The sequence below is a fragment of the Tenrec ecaudatus genome, chromosome 3, assembly GCF_050624435.1.
Source record: "Tenrec ecaudatus isolate mTenEca1 chromosome 3, mTenEca1.hap1, whole genome shotgun sequence".
Taxonomy (NCBI): Eukaryota; Metazoa; Chordata; class Mammalia; order Afrosoricida; family Tenrecidae; genus Tenrec; species Tenrec ecaudatus.
This window is the reverse complement of record NC_134532.1, coordinates 10,392,529-10,411,114: the sequence shown is the minus strand read 5'-3', so window position 1 is coordinate 10,411,114 and position 18,586 is coordinate 10,392,529.

Here is an 18,586-nt window from a genome sequence, read left to right as displayed (position 1 = left end):
TTGTTTCTCTAGGCTACCCATACTAGGACAGTCCCAAAGGCTTTACTTACACAGGCTTGCTTCCATCTTTTCAGCAGGGTGTTCTCTGCTTTGAGACAGTACCTCCTCCTCAGTCATATTTTGAGTGCCTTCTGATCTGACAGGCTCATCTTCTCGGCTATCTCTGACAATGTTTCATTTCTGTTCAGTAAGACTTCAGTATGTTTTGATGTTATCAATGGTTTCATTGGCTACTTCCTCAGAAGATCGTTCCTTCTAGCTTGTTCTTAAGCCAAACCTGTGCTGAAACCTTTCACTTTGGATGACCCTGCTCCTGTATGAAATATCAGTGACATATTTCCCAGCATCCCTGCAACACGCAAACCAATGGAGTAAGACAATTTGACCAAGAAGTGGTGGAAGAAATTGAGTAGATGTCTTAAAATATTCATTTGTTATTATTGTTTGTTGTTGTTTTAGGTACCGTCAAGTTGATTCCAATTTACAATAGCCCTGTGAACAACAGAAGGAAACACTGCTTGGTCTTGCGCCGTCTTCACAATTCTTATGTTTGAGCCCTCTGTGCAGCCACTGTGTCAATCCATCTTATAAAAGGCCTACCTCTTTTTCACTCTTTCACTACTTTACCAAGGGTGATGCTCTTCCCCACGGACTGGTCTCTCCTGATAACATGTTCAAAGCACATAAGACCTATCACCACCCTTGACTCTAAGGAGCATTCTGGCTGTACTTCTTCTAAGACAATGTCCGTGGAACTTTCCATAATCTTTGCCATCATGATAGTTCAAATGCATTAATTCTTCAATATTTCGTATTCAATGTCCAATATTTGCATGTATTTAAAAAGTAAAAACTCATTGCCATCATTATGCTGACACATAGTAGTCCTATAGGACAGTATAGAATTGTCTCTATTTGTTTCGGTGACCGTAATTCTTTCCAAGAATAGAAAGGCCTGTATTTCTCTTGAGGAGAAGCTAGTGGTTTGGAATAGCCAACCTTGTGGATCACAGGCTACCATGATGAGCCCCAAAATAGAAAGTGATTGAAAACGGCCTGGCTTAGATGAGGCACCGCTTAGTCCTCAACGTAATGTCCTTTCCTTTCCCACATTCAAGAGGTCTTGTGCAGCAGATTTACTCTGAGCAGTGCATCATTTGATTGCATGATTGCTTCTTCCAGAGCAGTGACTGGGGGTCCAATCAAGATTAAACCCTGGACAATTTCAATCTTTTCTCTGTTCATGTTACCTATTGGTCCAGTTGTGAGAATTTTATGTTTATTTTACATCGAGTTGAAATCCACACTGAAGGCTGCAGTCCTTGATCTTCATCGGCAAGTGCTTCCAGTTCTCCTCCTTTTCACCCAAGGAAGGTTGTGTCAAGGTTGTGTGGTGCTGGGGTGTAAATTGGCTACTCTACTGGGTGCCCCAGGGATTTCTGCTTAGGGGACAATCTAGCCCGTGGCACCCACTCGACTTCCCAGTCTTGGAAAGCCACCAAATGGGGGATGGAGTGTGGGTAGGGGGAGAAGCTGGGATTTGCCGCTGCACTGAAGGGATGCAAAGTGTGGGCAGGTGTTATATAAAGGGCCTGCACCTGCAGCTGCATTCTCTGTGGCAGAACCAAGAGAAGAACCCTGGGATGCTGCAAGACCCAATATCATGTCCCAGTTCCAGGGACGGTGACCTTACCTACATGGAGCCCTTCCTGTGAGTCCTACATGGATGCCATCTACCTAGAACATCCCTCTTTTAGTTTTCTAACGCGTTGTCTTTTCACATTGTATTATGATAGTTTACTCTGTCTTCTCCAGCTGTCCTTTAAATGTTTCTGCTCAGAGCTTTGACCTCTTCATTTTCCCAGTTGCTTTAGCTTCTCTCAGTAAAAAACAAGTATTGGGGTTCCTTCAGGTATTCTCTGCTTTGTTTTCTTTCTTACCTTTGCTTTCTTTATGAATAATGTAATTCATGTAATCCCACAACTGGTCTGGTATTTGGTGTTCAATGTATCATACATACGCAATCGTGGTATGATCTCAAAAATTCATCTGGAATATAATGAATATTGTCTTTTAGCTCTGGTGGACTTGTTTAATTGTCTTCACCTTTAACCTGAACATGCATATAAACAACTGGTGGTCACTTCCACAGTTGGTCCCTTGTCTTATTTGGGGGGATAATATTGAGATTTCCCCATCACCTTTTGACATATGTATTCCCTGTTCATTCCATCTAGTGGGATACATATGTATAGTCACTGTGTTGTGGCAAAAAATCACAACAAACAGGTCATTAAGAGTAACAAAGTTTTATCACGCTTTCTCCAGCATTTTTGCTATCACCCAGGTCATATTTTCTAACTACCAACATTCTTTTCTCCCAACTTTTACATTTCAATCACCAATGCATTACCAATGCATCTTCATTGTGCATGTAATCATCATCAGTCTGCACATTAGGACCATTCACCCATTTCTTCATTATTGGCTTTAGTTGTTGTTTAGTAGTTTTGAAATGTAATTTTATTCACTAATCTATCTTGCAGACATATGGATATTATCCTGTGAAAGAGCAATGTGCAGGATAATTCTCAAATTTTATTTTTCATGGTTAAAGTTATATCATTCTTTTTCCATATATCATTTGCAATATAGTAAATTAAGATTATGCTTATCCTATTACGGCTCACAAATATTCGACAACTTCCAATTTTCTTGAGTTCATATTCTGCACATTCTACCTTCCAATTATTATTTTTCTTTTTTGAGTAAATACTTTTATTGGGGACTCTTACATCTCTTATCACCATTGTTAATGATTAAAGAGTGTTTTTGGATACTTCTTCTCATTTGAATCATACTCATCATCAAAGGAAGATCCTGAATGTTTTGTTCTATCCAAGTCAGAATGACTAAGCCTACCTTTAGGAGGATGCTTTTCTCCAGAAGTAGTTTGCTGGCCTTCCCACCTGAAAAGTTAATCTTTTACCACTCTCTCAGACCGTGTTCTGCTGTGGTGCATAGGTTTCTTTGGCCATCCTTTCAGAAATGTTATGTTTCTTCCTCTTAGTCTATCTTAGTCTGAAATTTCTTCTGAAGTCTGTCTACCTGGGGTGACCCTGCTTTTATTTGAAACACTTATGACAAAGCTTCCAGCATCGCAGCAACATTAAACTGGCATAGCATCATAGTGAGCCACTGCAATAGGACAATGGGATATTTCTGTCTTTCCCATTAAAGTCATCATTGTAGTTCTATAACTTTCTCACTTCTAGAAATATTATTCTTCCTCAGAAGATCTAATTCATGTTAACCCTAATGTATATTGTGTTGAAACCCGTGATTAATCATTCATCTGAACCCAATCACCATCAACAGCATTCTATCCAGTTTACTAAAAGCTCCTTGAACAGTACTCTCCAAGCACCCAGACTGATTTTAAGACCCAAATTCATTCTTGCCAAATCTTAATTTTAATTACCAATGTGTTCCCAGCATATTTATAAAATCGAAAGTTTTCTGTGACTTTCCAGGCCCCACATTATGATATCCAAGTTCTTGTTTCTAATCTTAGCATCATCTACACCGACATGCATTCATTTCCCTTGAGATGTTCTGACTTGGAACTATGGTACTCTGTCTTTGGGGTATTTGAAATTGTTGGCATTTCTGTTTAGAGCACTCATCTCACCTGGCCACAATATGATTCAGGATATAAGTCTCAACTCAAATGAAAGTTCTCAGGAAAGTCTTTTCCACTGACTCAACTGCATCTGCAACTGCCTCCCACTCTAACATATTAGCCAGCTTTACCTTCTTCAGAACACTTTTCAATTGTAGCCTAACTAACACATTTGAGACTCTTCTTTAGGAAAACTTTGCAACTGACATAAATGAGAAGCTAGGAAAAGTGTAGATAGATACTAAGAGATGAAATTCTTGTGCTGAACCCTGAGGAAATTCAACATATAGTACCATAGGAAAATCGGTGATTTGGAAAAGGAGACGAGAGTTATCTCCTTTCAAATTTTCTTTATGAAAATCATGAGACTTTGGAGACATTGAAAATAAAGAAAATAGGATCAAGTAATATCAAGACGTTAGGTGCAGTTATTCATGCGGAATGTCTCACAAGAATCCTGCTACATAGAAGAATTTAACACGGTGGTTGGGTGGAAAGAAATACAATCATTTACAACTTTATCAAGAAGTAATTTAGTGGCGTGATAATGGTAACTTCCATGCGAAAGTGTATTGAATAGAAAGTAGCGAAACAAATAGGAAATATTTATTAAAACCACATTTAAGAAAATGGTATGAAACAGGGCAGGTACATTGAACTGAAAAGCTGGAAAGAGGTGGTATTTTCATTAAAAGTATTTTAGAGCAGATTTTTATTTTTTTGCAAGAAGATAGAGAAATATTAGTTTTATGGACAAATATAGACAACCAGATGTAGAGTTAGATATTTTTCAAGGAATAGATTCCTAGTGAGAGAAAGAATAATTGAAGAGATAAAAAATTTTGTATTTTCAGTGAGTAGCCTAGTTCTATTTATAGAAAAAAATGAAAGACTCTTTCAGAAAAGAGAAGAATATTAGAGGTCTACTGATTATAAATTGTTGTTCCATAGAGCCAACATCAGGGAAGATGAAGAAGGATGAGTGTACACTAAATGGGGTTGAAACTTTACTGGGATCATGTATGATAAAGAATCAATGTGCGAGGAAACTTATGGGAGAAGAGCCTTTATAACACCTTGCAGTCATTTTGGAAAATCTTGACACATGGCCCAATATGGAGAAGGAACTTTGGATGATGGGGTGCCTGACTCCGAAACTGCAGAATCCACCGCCTACAGGAACCGCCTACTCTGGCCATGAGAAAATGGCAAGATCTATAATCTTGAACTATTTTTAGCACATGAACTTTAGAGCAAAATTAAATAAACAAAGAGAAGTAAGACACATTTTTAAAAATCAAGTGATATTTCACATTTTAGAAAATTTGGTATTTTAAGTAAAATCATAGGCATGTACATTTAATTTTATTTCTCATAATAAGTATGTCACTGAGGGTTGGATACTTGCTTCAACGCCATTTCTTTTTCACTGAAGTAAAGTAATTTTGATGGGTAGGACAAAAATATGTTATTGAATACTTAAAAATATATCATTTAAAAACGGGCACAAGAGAACTTCTAAGAAATCTGACAAATGTACTAAAATGTATCTGAAATGAGCAAGTAAGCCAGTTATTATTATCTCTATTATATAGTTCAGGAAATTGAGGGTTACCATAGTTAAGGATGAATCAAACTCATAATTACTAAGTAATGGAGACTAATTTTGAGCTCATTTTTTATGAGATTTTTGCCCAATGTTCTTTTCTTTTGTAGTTTACTGCTCCTTCATTGAGGCTTATATTATGAACCGGATTATAACCTTTGCTGAGGACAAAATTGTGCCATCTGAACATCTGGTGCTTCTTTTCGGTTGCATGAAGGCCTCTATAAAGAGATAGTAGCTGAAACACTATTTTCAACGATGATCATAATTAACACCAGCAGAGTTTTCCATAGTTACATTGTAGCAAAGAGTTTCTATAGATCCTAAAATATTTTGCATTTAATTTTAATAAAAGCAACAATTTCACATTGATTATAAAATAAACTTTAAAAATAGAGGTGTTCTTTTTGTAATCCACTTTTTCCCAAATGCCTACAGTTACTTTCAAACACCCATCTGTTAATTTGCAATACTGTAGTGGTTTGTGTATTCCAGAGGGGAAGGTAGCTTTGCCATGTTGTTGCTGTTTTTTTTTTTTTTTAAATAAAGGAGGGCCACTCATGGCAGACATGGTTCAATGGACTCCAGACTCTAACACATTGGGCACAAGAACCCAGAGAGTTAAATCTTTTTAAAAAATGGCCTGTGAAACCTTATCAATAGAAGAAAAACCCAGTGTGAGCTAATGCAAACAGATGGAGCCCCCAGGATGTAAGACACTCAACACACTACTGGGAAAGAGTTGTCTCCTGAAAGCAGAGTTGACTTAATGACAGAGGTGAAGTAATGCTTTCAGAATCATCATTTGCTGATGTGACCTGTCTTAAAATAAGAAAAAACAAAAACCAATCCCCAAACCCAGCAGCAAACATACAATAATAATCAGAACATGAACCAAGTACCAATTTAAAAATAAACACTTCCATGTTGTCGATGCTGACTCATAGGGATTCTGTAGGACAAAGTAGACTGGGTCTTGCCATTTTATGAGAATGTAACTGCTTACTGGAGTAGAAAGTCCCGTCTTTCTCCTATCGAACCGCTAGTGGTTTTGAACTGCTGACCTTTCATATTGCAGTCCAACGTGTAACCACTATGACATCAGGGCATCTGGGAAAAGTACAAAGCTATGAAACATTAAAGGGAAACATTAAGATCATTATCCTAAACACTAGTATTGAGCCTTTCATACATGACAATCTTAGAGTACATTATGCTGAGAATGAGAAATTGAAGTGGAATGACATCACATTTATGTAAAAAAAAGAGCAATTACAGATTTATTCTGACGTACAATGGTGTAAGTGATAGGATAATGTTCATATACCTTTACATGTTTTGTGTGTTTAGTTTACATTTTTTAACTTGCTTAAAGTTACTAATAATCATTCTTCTGCCATTTTGTAGTACTATAGTGGCCTACATTACTGTGCTGCTGTTAACTAACCAAAAGGAAACACAAGTTAAAAGTAACAAAAAATAAATAACACCCTGTGCATTCAGCCGAAATAACTAAAGGAAAGCTTCAAGCCCTGAATTGTAATATTAAAAGATTCTAAAGACAAGTACTGAAAGATAAAGGGAATTTTAAAACGGAATTATGAAAGGAATAAGCAGTCACAATATCAAGAAGAAGTAATCAACATTCAACCATTTCTACAGGTGGCATATGATCAAGAAGCAATGGAAGAAGAAGAAGAAGAAGAAGAAGAAGAAGAAGAAGAAGAAGAAGAAGAAGAAGAAGAAGAAGAAGAAGAAGAAGAAGAAGAAGAAAGCAGCATGGTATTGAAGGGAAGAGTTCAAGATGCACTGAAAGCAATACTGAAAAATAAAGCTCCAAGAATTGATACACTACCAAAGAACAATTTGACCAAGTTGAAAAGGTACTAAAAGCACTCACTCCCCTACACTAAGAAATTTGTAAGCTGGCTGCCCACCCAATCAACGTGAAAATATACATATTTGTACTCGGTTCAAAGAAACATGACCCCCCCCAATGTGGAAATTATGAAACAAATCATGAATATCACATGTAAGTTATATGTTGTAAGTAAAATTTTGCTGAAGATACATTTTTTAATGTTGCAATATTAAATTGATAGGGAGCTGCCAAAAAATTCCAGGTGAAATCAGAAGAGGTTGTAGAACAAGGAATCATTGCTGATGTTAAGTGAATCTTAGCTGAAAGCATATAATACACACAAAAATATTTTTATTGATTTTTGCAAAGGAATTTGACCATGGGGATTAAAGCATTGAGAAGCACGGATATTCCAGAACACTTCATTGTGCTGAAGCAGAACCTATAAGTGAACCAAGAGGCAGTTGTTTGACAAGAACAAAGAAATACTGTGCAATTAAAAATCAAGGAAGGTGTGCACAGGATTGTATTCTTTCATAATACTTAACTTAATCTGTGTATTCAGCAAATAATCTGAGAAACGGAATTTTAAGTAATACTGCACAATTAAAAATCAAGTAAGGTGTGCGCAGGATTATATTCTTTCATAATACTTAGCATAATCTGTGTATTGAACAAATAATCTGAGAAGTTAACTTCTCTGAAGAAGGATGATGGGTTGGGATTAGAGGAAGGCTTATTAACAGCTGAAGCTATGCAGATGGCACACACTTGCTGAAAAGGAGTTGAAGCACTTGCTGTTGCAGATCAAGGATTGGAGCCTTAAGTACAGGTTACGACTAACTCAGTGTAAAGAGAGCTAAAATCCTCACAATTGGACCAATTGGTAGCATGATGACAAATGGAGACAAGATTGAAGTTTTAAAGGATTTTAGCTTGCTTGGATTCACAATCAACGTTCACAGAAGCAGTCAAGAGATCAAATGATGCATTGCACGAGGTAAATCTGTAATATAATGTTCCAACCTGCTGCAGGAACCTCTGCCCAACCTTCGCAACACCAAAGCAGGAAACCCACCAGCCTTCTGGGTCACTCCCCTGAGAGGGAAGTCACAGGAGGATAAAGTAGTACGTTAATTCCATAGTGAAATAAGCTATAGGCAGTTCAAAGAAGCACTCCTACAAGTCTCCCAGAAAGAGCCAGTGCTCTTCGATTCCCTGGAAAATGGCACCTGTCTCCTCTAAAACAACGCAACACAAACAGCCCTCAGCCCCACCGACGTCAATGAAAAAAAGGGAGAAACAAATGGCAATGGCAGAAGATGTCCTAAACATAATGACATGCAGAGAAGAAGCAGACATGGAGCTGCCACAGAAAGGAATTTTCAGAATGCTAATTGGAGTCATACAGGATATGAGGGAAACACTACTGAAAAAGGATGAAATGACAGAAGAGGTAAAAGCCATTAAAAAAAGAGAAATAGAGGAGCTTAGGGAGGAGATAACAAAACCCAGTAGCAGATTCACGGACTTCGAGAATTGACTGGAGGAATCACAGAACCACATCAGTGACTTGGAGGACATCCAAGCAGACTTTAACAAATGCAAACAAAAATCTAATAAGATCATCAGAGACGCTGAAGAAAACTTAAGAGCTATGTCTGATGTTATGAAGCAGAACAACATTAGAATTATTGGCTTACTGGAAGAAACGGAAGACAAAATAAAGAAGTCAGCTGTAACAATAGTGGGAGAATTGTTGCAGGAAAGCTTCCCTAGCTTAAGGAATAAAAATCAGGCAACTATTTTCAGGTGGCTGAAAGAACACCAGCTAGACTAGATCCTAAGAAGTCACCAAGGCACTTAATAGTTAAATTATCCAACTTTGAGGAAAAGGAGAAAATCATGAGAACACCTAGGGAAAAAACAAGCAATCACATATAAAGGCTCCCAAATAAGCATATGGTCAGACCTATCAGCAGAAACTATGAAGAAGAGGTAAGAGTGGGGTAACATCTTGCAAAAATTTAAGGAAAACAATGCAAACCCAAGAATACACTTCCCAGCCAAATTATCGATCAAGATAGATGGAGAAGTAAGTGTCTTCCCAGAGAAAGAAAAACTCAAATAATACTTTAGAAGAAACTCAGCCCTCTAAAAGATCCTTGCCGATCCAGTATGGTCAGAAGAGCCACACTCACCAAGCATAAATAAGAGACCTCCACATAGAACAACCTCACCCAGAGGGCAAAAAAGAGAAAACAGACCTCAATTTAGCATTGACTGAAATATAGAAAAACTTGAAAGGCTGCTGAGGTAAGCTTTAAAAAAATGCAAACGGGGCATAGGGAAAAAGCTACGATATACAAACATTCTTGGCGTGAGGACCAGGTAATATGGCAAGGACCAGACCAAATACAGGGATACACATGGTAGACAACTAGAAAGGAGGTGGGGAAAGGAAAAATATATAATAATAAAGAAAAGGGTAGCGGAGGCACAGGCACTAACCCACCCAAAGGGATGTTATTGTTTGTGTCTCCACAGAGAAAGAGGGACCAGACTTCAACCCGGTGCTCCAAGATGTGAAGGCAACATGCCAGCGTGGAGTAGGGAACCAGTGGAGAGGTCTGGGGGGCCGGACCCAACCCCAACTACTAAGTGGACACCTGACCCTCCCCTCAAAAGATTTTTTTTCAAAGGATGGCACTGTATCTACAGCTCCGGAAGAGGACATATCTGATCGGAGCACACGGGAGCTAATGAAGGAGGAGGAGGAGAGAGTGGAGCACATCATGGCCCACCAGGCCAGGAAGTCGATGTTCCCAACTAGAGCAGCCAGTAGACAGAGAGGACCACTTGGCCGACCCCACTATGAGACATGACATTCCTCAATGACCTACAGCCCTAAAGGGAACAACACCGGAGACACGGTGTGGGAATTGCACCCAATTGGATCCTGCCACACCAAGGCAAAACATTAAGGGGGTGCAACATAACAGCAAGAGAATGGAGTGGCAAGATTGCCAGGGAATGCTGAAGGTGTACTTTGGGGCCAGGTCATGGTTGCCCCAACACACTGGAAAACAATCCTAAAGTCCAACAAACAATCCTTGAACTAACTGCAAGCTTTTCTTTCCTGTTCTGATCATTTGGTTTGTTGTTGTTTTGTTGTATATTGTTGCTTGGTTGTGCTTTGTCTTGTTTTTCTGCATGTTATTATCTCTGCAGTTCTGTCTAAATAAGATAGGCTGGATGAACAATTGCAGAAGAAAACGTGGAGACATGGGAGACGGGGAGGTGGGGGGAAAGGTAGTGGTGTTAATAAACCCAGGGACAAGGGAACAATAAGCGATCCAAATCGGTGGTGTGGAGGGTGTGGGAAGCCTGGTTTGGCATGATCAAAGGTAATGTAACTAAGAGGAATTGCTGAAACCCTGGTGGGGAAGTCAAAGGAAATAGAGGAAAGAGCTGGGAGGCAGAGGGCATTTATAGAGGTCTATATAAAGACATGTACATATTCAAATATATTTATACATGAGGATGGGGAAATAGATCTATGTGCATATATTTATAGGATTAGTATTAAGTTAGCAGAATGATTTTGGGCCTCCACTCAAGTACTCCCTCAATGCAAGAATATTTTCTTCTATTAAATTGACATTCTATGATGTTCACCTTCCCGACACAACCGTTGAAGACAAAGAGGGTGAACAACCAAATGTGGTGAAGAAAACTAATGGTACCCAGCTATATATTAAAAGATATAGCATCTGGGGTCTTAAAGGTTTGAAGATAAACAAGTGGCCATCTGGGTCAGAAGCAATAAAACCCACATGGAAGAAGTACACCAGCCTGTGTGACCACGAGGTGCTGAAAGGATCAGTATCAGGCATTAAAGAACAAAAAAAAAACAAAAACCCATATCATTGTGTGCTCAGCTCCCTGATATGACCGCTGAAGACAAATGAGTGCATAAGCTAATGTGGTGAAGAAAGCTGATGGTTCCTGGCTATCAAAAGATATAGTGTCTGGGGTCTTAAAGGCTTGAAGGTAAACAAGCGGCCATCTAGCTCAGAAGAAACAAAGCCCACATGGAAGACGCACACGAGCCTGTGCAATCACAAGGTGTCAAAGGGATCAGGTATCAGGCATCATCAGAACAAAAAATCTTACCATAGTGAATGAGCGGGGACTGCGGAGTGGAGACCCAAAGCCCATATATAGGCCACTGGACAATCCCTTACAGAAGGGTCTTGGGGAGGAGACGAGCCAGTCAGGGTGTGATGTAGCAACCATGAAAAATACAACTTTCCTCTAGTTCCTAAATGCTTCTTCCCTCCCTCCCGCACTGTCATGATCTGAATCCTACCTTTCAAGTCTGACTAGACCAGAGGATGTACACTGGTACAGATGGGACCTGGAAGCACGGGGAATCCAGGGCAGATAATCCCCTCAGGACCAATGGTGTGATTGGCAATACTGGGAGGGCATAGAGAGGGTGGGTTGGAAAGGGGGAACCAATTTCAGGGGTCTACATGTGACCTCCTCCCTGGGGGACATACAAAAGAAAAGTGGGTGAAGGGAGACATGGGACAGAGCAAGATATGACAAAATAATAATTTATAGATTCTCAAGGGTTCATGAGGGAGGGGGAGGTGGGGAGGGAGGGGAAAAAGTGAGGACCTGATGCTAGGGGCTTGGGTGGAGAGCAAATGTTTTGAGAATGATGAGAGCAATGAATGTACAAATGTGCTGTATACAGTTGATGTATGTATGGATTCTAATAGAAGTTGCATGAGCCCCTAATAAAATGATCTTTAAAAACTTTTATAAAATGTTGAAGAGCAAAGATGTCACTTTGAGCACTTAGTGACATCTGACAAAGTGAGGTTCAACTGACCTAAGCCCTGGTATTTTCTTCATGACTCATCTCCATGTTACAGTTGGGAAATGGATATGAAAGAGAAGGATTAGTACATTGGAATGATGGTGCTGGTGAATAATATTTAAAGTATGATGGACTGCCAAAAGAGCGAACAAATCTATCTTAGAAGTACACTATGCATTCTGCTTAGAAGCTAGGATGAAGAGACTCAGTGTAATGCACATTGGACATTTTTTCAGGAAGGACACGTTCTTGGGAAAGGACATCACATTTGGTAAAGTGGAGGGGCAGTGAATATGAGAATGACTTTAAAAAAGATGGGTTGATACAGTGACTGTAACAATGGGCTGAAATGTAACTCTTGTGAGATTGGTGCAGGACCAGTTAGTATTTCCCTCTGTTGTACATAGGGTTACTATAAAACAACTAATAACAACATAAGAATGAAGAGTTAGTACACATCCAATTAAAAAAAAAATCCTTGGGAGTCAGAGTATAATCTTGACCCTATCCCACTTGAAATAATAGGCCATCTCCGGACTACATTCACTGCCTTAATAATGGCTAAGCATCAGACAAGCTGTTGGATAAAACAGCGAAATCGCACAGAAAAATGCTATTAGCATTCAGTGCTGTGGCGGTGGTCCCAACTCACAGTGACTATAGAAAAGAGGGGGGAAAATCACTGCCATTCTCAAAATTGTTCTTATGTTTGAGCCTATTTTTGAAGCCACTGTGTCAATTCATCTTGCTGGGAGTCTTCCTCCATTTGGCTGTGCTTCCACTGTATCATGTTTGCTACACCTTCCAGAATCTGGTATCTCCTGAAGACATGTCCAAATTACATGAGATAATGTCTCAGAATCCTTGTGATTGATGAGCATGCTGGTTGTACTTCTTCCAAGATATATTTCTTTATTCTTTTTGTAGTCCATGATACTATCCCTATTCCTTGCCAGGATCATAATTCAAATGTATGGATTCTTCTTTAGTCCATCTCATTCAATGCCCAACTTTCCCATGTATATAAGGCCTTAACACCATAACCATAACACGGATCAGGCACATGGAAGTCCTCAAGATCCTTGCTTTTCAACACTTTAAGAAGGCCTTGTGGTGCAGAGTTATTGAATGTAATGCATAGTTTGATGCCTTGACTGTTGTTTCCATGAGCATTAGTGTGGATTCAAGAAAGAAGAAATCCTTGACAACATCAACCTTTTATCGACTTATCATGATGTTACCTCTTGGTCCAGTTGTGAGCATTTTGATCTTCATTACATCGAATTATAATCCATACTGAATACTTCAGGCTCTGATCTTCATCAGCAAGGGCTTCAAGTCCTCCTCATTTACAGCAAACAAGCTTGCATCACCTGCATATCGTGTTAATAAAATTCCCTTTAATCTTGATGCCACATATTTCCTCATATAATCCAGCTTCTCTGATAATTTTCTCAGAATAAAAATGGAATAAATATAGGCATATGATTCATCCCACTTACACACCATTCTTGATTTTAAACCATGCAATATTCCCTTGTTTGGAAGATAGACAACTAGTCAGCCAACTGGAAGAGATCCATCTCTGTGCTCAATCCAAAGAAAGATGATCCACTAGAAAGCAGAAATTATAGAGCAATACCATAATATCACATGCAAATAAAATTTTGCTTAAGATCATTTTTAAAAATGGTTGCAGCAGTATATCAACAAGAAGATTCAGAAGAAATTCCATCTGGGTTCAGAAGAAGACACACAATAAGAAATATCGCTGCTGGTGTTACATGAATCTTGACTGAAAATGGAAACTACTGGAAATATGCTTGCTTGTGTTTTATTGACTGTGTCAAACCATTCAATTTTGGGGTCAGAAGTAACAATAAACTATGGACAGTTAGCATTGTGAGAAAAGTGGGCATTCCAGAATACTTACTAGTGCTCACAAGGAACCTGTACACAGACCAAGAGGCAACCAAGGGTCCTCAAATTTTTAAGCAGGGGGCCAGTTCCCTGTACCTCCAACCGTTGGAAGGCCAGAACAATAGTCTTTTAAAAAACTTTGAACAAATTGGTATGCACACTTAAATTCATTCACCATACCTGTGCAATCTCATAATGTGTCGGCTACTAAGCAGGACAGGCAGTGGTGGCAAAAACACCTGGTGGGCCCGATAAATTTCCTCAGCAGGCCACATGTGGCCCATGGGTCGTAGTTTGAGGAACCCTGGTAGACAGTAAAAGGTGATGATGTTGTGGTAATAATCTATCTTAGAAGAATGAATACCACACCCTGGAGATGTACTGGTTATGCACTGGTCTGTATGTAAGTTCATCAGTCCAAAACCATGGGCTAGCTGCTCAGCAGGAGGAAGACAAGGCTTTCTACTCCTTTAAATGGTTACAGTCTCAGAAACGCACAAAGGGCAGTTCTACCTGCCCTACAGGGTTGCTATGAGTCATAATAAACTCGAGAGCAGTAGGTTTGTTTTTGTTTGGTTTTGCGTCCCAAGGAGTTGGAAATTAATGATACTACGAATGTCCATTTTTTTTAAAAGATGATATTCTGATCCATTTCCCCTCACTCCTTCCTTGAGTTCTGTAATTCACTGCAACATGCCGCAGAAGGTCCCCACACTTTGAGAAAATGTCTCAAGTGCTGATGGCTGCCGTGCTGTCTCAAATCCAAAGCTCCGGCAGGAGCCCAAAGCCAAACATATCTAAACATCCCAACAAGTCTTCTGGCTTCCACCAAAGCTCAGTCATGAAATAGAGGTATGATTTTCCATGTGAGGTAATATGTGCTAGAATTATATAATGGCATCATTAGATATCTAAGGAAAACAAAGGATGGGTCCTAAGTCACACTGTCCACTAAGGTAGAGTAAAAGATGCCCACAAGGAAATGAAGGGTATAACTTGATTCACACCCACTACTTAGTTCATGTCTTACTCCAAGCTGTTCCTATTCATTAAGGACCAGTGGAACCTGGCCATGAGTGGTTCCATGTTGGGCTGCTAACCACAACGTCAGCAGTTCAAAAATCCACAGCAGGAAGACTGGCTTTCTACTCCTGTAAAGAGTTGCAGTCTCAGAAATCACTGGGGGCAGTTCTATTCTGGCCTGTAAAGGATTGCTTTGAGTCAGAATCCACTTATTGGCAGTGAGTTTGGTTGTGGTTTTTTTTTTGTTTGTTTTATTTCTGTCCATTAGTACAGAAAAAGCTCCCAAAAGGTATTTTAACCACAGGCATATAAAGTCCAGAATGATAATATATCCATGAAGAATTATAGCTAGAAGGACCATATTAATTGACTATAACTCAGCTGCATGGTTTAAAATCAGAAAACTTCGGCAGGGTTACATTCATTCACCATACCCGTGCAATCTCTATGCTGATCAAATGATCAGAAGAGCTGGAGTATAAGAAGAAGACGTGGGCATCAAAATTGGAGGAGTACTCACTAAGAGTCTGTTAGATATGAGGGAGACAACCTTGCTTATTGAAAGTGAAGAGGATTTTAAGCACTGACTAAGGGAGAGCCTTTACTATAGGTTAAATCCACTGTAATTGAGTACATTCAAACTCATAGAGACCATATTAATAGGCTTGATAAAACTGGAAATTCAAGAACACTTCATTGTGCTCATATAGAATTTGTAATTGGATCAAGAGGCAGCTGTGTGAACAGAACAAGGAGACACTACATAATTTCAAATCAGGAAAGGTGTGCATCAGGGTTCTATCCTTTCACCATGATTATTTAATTTTTATTCTGAGCAAATAATCAAAGCAACAGGATTACACGAATAAGTATGTGGCATCAAGATTGGAGGGAGGCTGATTACCATCCTGCCATATGCAGATGACACAACCTAGGTTCCTGCAAGTGAGGAGGACTTGAAGCACTTGCTGCTAATGATCAAGGATTGCAGTCTTCTGTATGGATTATGACTCAATGGAAAGAAGAACAAAATCATCACAACTAGACCAATAGATAACATCATGATAAATGGAGAAAAGATGGAAGTTGTCAAAGATTTTGCCTAGCTTAGATCTGCAATCAATGTTCATGGAAGTAAAATCAAGAGATCAAATGATGTATTACTTTAGATAAATCTGCTGTACAAGACGTCTTGACAGTGTTAAAAAGCAAGGTTATAATTTGAAGACTCAGATGTGCCTGACTCCAGTTATGGTGCTTTTGATGAACTCGTATGTTTGTGAAAGCTGTACATTGAGTAAAGAAGATGGTGCTGGTGAAAACTATTTAAAGTACCATGGACTGCCAAAGGGACCGGCAAATATGTCTTGGAAGAAGTACAGCTAGAATGCTCCTTAAAGGCAAGGATGGTGAGTCTGGGTGTCTCTGGAGAAGGACATTACGCTTGGGAAAGTATCAATTTGATAACATTGTCTTCTTTCTTGTACTCATTGTCGTTAGCTTTCCATTTACCCCCAACCTCTTCTGCCATGCTTCTAAGATGAAGAGTTTCAACTAACTTGTAAAACTGAAAAGAAACCATACTTAAAATATCATAATAGTGAGTGACTGAAATAAATTTATATCTATATCTTTAGCATATTGGTTTGGTTAATAGTATTTAGCAAATATTTGTTGAATTAATGATAAGGCCCTTCATTTACTTTATAAATGAAAACAGTTGAAATGCAAAAAGGGGTCACATAGGGTATAGTGACAGAAATTCTAAAAAGAAACTACCCTGTTTAAGTTGTTTAAGACAAGGCTTCTGTGTAGACAGAAATCAGTCTGAAACCACATACAAATAATGATTAAATAATTTCTTGCAACCAAACTTTGCCATGTATTATCCTACTTCAGGGCTTGAAATCCTAATCAATCATTTGTAGAGCATGTGTTAGGCTGGTTCTCTAGAGCAGTTAACCAGCTATTTTTATATGTGAATGCGTATATAACCAAATTAATATTAAGGAATGGCCAGAAATGGGTAAATCCAGTCTCGTTCAAGTCAATGGATCAGGTGTGAAGCTGGAGGCTTCTCCTGACATGTGTACCTGCTGGGACAGATGACTCAGGATGCAAGAAGACATATGAGGAAGGCTGCAAACTGGTGCATGCAAGCCCAGCAGGCAATCTGGTCAGAGCTTGATGAACCAGCTGAAGGATACTGATCCAGGAAAGCTTACCAACACTCCCTCACTGTTGTAGAGTAGATTCCAACTCGTTGGGACCCTGCAGAGTCTTCCTTCAAAAAAGAACAGACCTTACCCTCAATTCTTCCAATCGTATCAAAACTGTGACATCAGCAAGGGCACTGCACTCCCCCGTAATTGCTAGCTGCTCAGAGTTGGTTATGTCACATTACATCCCATGATGGAATTGATTATGCTGTGTTAGATCACATCACGATGGATTACTGCCAAATTACTGAGAACTCCAGCCCAGCCGATTTGGCACAAAACCTAACCATCACAAAATATGCATTTTCCCAGTTGCCAAATAGAGAACTGTGGTTTAGCTGATTGGTGTATGTAGCAGATACTCCCTTTTGGCACCCATCAATCACTGACAGTCTAATTTCAGTGAGGCGTTTGGAAATTACAAAGTCATATTTTTTCTTGCCATTTCCTTAAACATCTACACACAAAACAACTATTCTTAATTCCCACAACCTTAGGTTCCTCTCTTTTAGCAGTTTTTGATCCCAAGGGAGCAAAGCTCTAAGGGAATGCTTTTAAGATTGTTTCCAATGGGCATGGAAGTGGTCACAGTATTTGCTGAGATGATCGATCCTGATTAATAAGGGAAATTAGCTCACTAATATACAATTAAAAATGTATCTAAAGCTCAGCAGTGTCTCACTGATGCCTTGTAGGATCTGTATGTATAAGGTTAAAGCTTAATTCTGATATGCAAGCAAAACCACTAATCCCTCCAGGATCGAAAGCTTAGATGTCACGCTGCACCTCAGCCAGCAAGATAACGAGAAACCGCCTAACCATCATGGAAAAGATCACTATAATTACTACTTTGAGCTTAATAACCAGCCTCAAACATGAGTGCCTTGCTTTGCATTATAGCTGTAAGGCGTCTTGGTAGTGAAAAGGGTTAAAATTTGAACTGTTAATGAACAGATGGGTGGTTCAAGCCCCCCAGCCTCTCCAAGGGATAACAACGAGGAAGCCTGCTTCTGTAGAGACTTACAGTCTCAGAAACCTTAAGGAGCTGCTCCACAATGAGGGCCTTTAGGGTCAGTATGTGACAAAGTTGACTCCATGACAGAAGTCTTGTCTTTAGTCTTTGAGTATATGCTTGGAGATCCTAACAGCCATCCTTTAGTCTGCCGTCGTCTAAACTCATTGTTTTTATAGCATGTTGTCCTGGTAGCTGCCATGAAAGTGCCTGTGTTAGGTTGCATTCTGTGAGGAAGAAAACCAGTGACGTGTGGTTTTGCGGTGCGTGTGTCTGTGTCTGTGTGCGTATCCAAACTGATGCTGATGATAACATAGGGCACACATTTTCTCACACACATTTCCTCTCCCTGTCTCCCTCTACATATATGTG